Here is a 2,661-nt window from a genome sequence, read left to right as displayed (position 1 = left end):
CCTCCCTGCACCCAGCGCTCTCCTCCCTGTTCTACCACTGGGGGAAGAGAGCAGCTCACCTGCTCTGGACCCTGCCAACCTGGCAGGCTGAGGCACAGGCGGTGCAGCCTAGGGTGCTGGTGGCTGCGAGCCTTCTCCCTATCCCTGAAGCCTGGGGCAGGGTTGCAGCAGCTCACAGCCGCTCCTTGGCACCATGTATGGAGACACCGCTCTCCACTGAGCCACCGTCTGCCCAGGACCTGTGGGGGTTGGGGTGGTCTCGGGCTCCCACTGGCCCCACTGAAGCCAGAGTTGGCTTGGCAGGCCACACCCGCCGCCCAAGGGCTGCGCATGCCCCACGGGCCTCATTGCCCTCATGAATTGCCCTGGTCCGGCCGTCCCATCCCAGGAAGTGGCCATCCCCATCGCCATGGCTCACTCCCCGGTGCAGTTGGGCCTGCCCAGCAAGCATGTAGGCAGGAGCTGGGCCTCTGAGGAGAAGGAGGAGGGATGCGCGGGCCAGGGCAGAAGTGGGGAACTTGGCGGTGTAAACACAGCCCCCACCCCACGTCGTGCAGGCCCCTCGCGCTGCATTCCTGAACCCCTGGGCGCCCCTGCCCAGCACTGTGCTCTCAGGCCTGGGGTGGGGGTGAGGGACCTGGAGCTGTGGCCTGAAGGTAGCCCTCGCTGGCTTGGAATCATAGTGGTCGATCAGGGAGGGATGTGGGGTGCCAAATTCCCCCTCTCTCTCTTTCTCTCTCTCTCTCTCTATCGGAAAGGGCCCCGTGTCCTGGCGGGTGGGCGTGGCTCAGGCCCCGCTCACCATTGTATTGCTGCCTACTCTGTTGCTGCTGAGGCGGCAGTGACAGGGGCTGCTGACCTTGCCCAGGCTGCTGGCCCGCCACCTGCGCCTGGACCCCAAGCAGCAGCGGAGCTTCCAGCAGCCAAAGGAGCAGCAGTAGCCAGTGCGCGAAGCGATCAGCAATTGCTTCACCTGAGCCCCTGCCCCCAGGTTGCACACGGGGGCCTGGATGTCGGCTCGCACTGTCCCACCCTGCCTGCAGTATGCAAATTAGCCGCCATCTTTGTTGGCGGTTAATTTGCATATGGCTCTGATCAGCCAATGGTGGGCATAGCGAAGGTATTGTCAATTACCATGTTTGTCTATTATTAGTGTAGACTAGTAGTCTTTGAAAGAGATCTATGATTCTTACAATAATGCAACCAAACAATCAACATGCTCTTGCTTCTTTATAAATACCTTAAATTCTGATTAGCCAGAGGTCATTGTGGCAGTCATGTAAACTAGTAAAAGGGAGTTAGTTTCCAGTTTGCAGTATGTATTAGATCCATGAGGAAACACGATGCTTTCTCTACTCATAACAGTCCCACTAACCTCCTCAACCCTGCTCCACTCTCCCTGCTCCACTCTCCTTTTCCGCTTGCTAACTCTTCTTCATCTTTAGGTCTCAGCTCAGCCATTATTTCCCTGAGGAATACCACCATGACACTGTTGTGTTTTTTTAATCTTTATTATTGAGAGTATTACAGATGTCCCTTCTCCCCCCCACCCTTAGCCCCCTACACTTAGTCCCCCCCCGCATTCCAGGCCTTCACGGCCCTATTGTCTGTGTCCATGGGCAATGCATATATGTATTTAAGTTATTTGATTAATTTCTTCCCACCCCCTCTCCACTGTTCCTTCTGAGATGTGTCAGTATGTTCCATGTTTCCATGCCTCTGCGTCTATTTTATTCCTCAATTTATTTTGTTCATCAGATTCCACATATAAGTGACATCATGTGGTATTTGTCTTTCTTTGACTGGCTTATTTTGCTTAGCATAATACTCTCCAGGTCCCCCCTTGCTATCTCAAAGGGCAAGAGATTTTTTTTTTATAGCTGCATAGTACCGTGGGGTGCAAATGTGTCATGGTTTCTTTATCCACCCATCTACTGAGGGGCACTGGGCTGTTTGCAGATCTTAGCTGCTATGAATATAGGGGTGATTATTCTTTCTAACTGGTGTTTTGGGATTCTTAGATTATATTCCTAGAAGTGAAATCACTGGGTCAAATGGCAGTTCCCTTTTTAATTTTTTTAGGAAACTCCATAATGGTTTCCACAGTGGCTGCACCAGTCTGCATTCCCACCAGCAATGTACCAGGGTTCTCTTTTCTCCACATCCTCACCAGCACTTGATTGTTGATTTGTTGATGATAGCCATTCTGGCAGGTGTGAGGTGATACCTCACTGTAGTTTTAATTTGCATCTCTCTGATGATTGGTGACATTAAGCATTTTTTATATGTCTATTGGCCATCTGTATCAGGTCCTATGGCCATTTCTTTTTTATTTGGACTGTTACTGTCACTTTTAACTGCCATTCTAGCCTCTAATTTTTCATTATTCAATGCATCACCAAACTGTTATCTAATTTGAATCATAAAGTGAAAATCCAATGATATCACTTTTGGTTTGAAGACTTGAGACAGTTCCCACTGTCCCAAGTATGGAGTTCAAATAGAAAATAATGTATTCCATTCAATAGACATTTTTAGAGAATCTTCTTTGTTCCAGGGAATGGAGTGTTCCTAAAATTCCCAGCCCCAATTCATCTCTTTTTTTTTCCTTATGACCTCCTATTGTACTTTGGTGATAATAAAACTTATTTTGGCCTATAT

This window comes from Myotis brandtii, unplaced genomic scaffold (genome assembly GCF_000412655.1).
Source record: "Myotis brandtii unplaced genomic scaffold, ASM41265v1 scaffold475, whole genome shotgun sequence".
Classification (NCBI taxonomy): domain Eukaryota; kingdom Metazoa; phylum Chordata; class Mammalia; order Chiroptera; family Vespertilionidae; genus Myotis; species Myotis brandtii.
The sequence above is the reverse complement of the archived record's forward strand: the minus strand, read 5'-3'. Positions refer to the sequence as shown.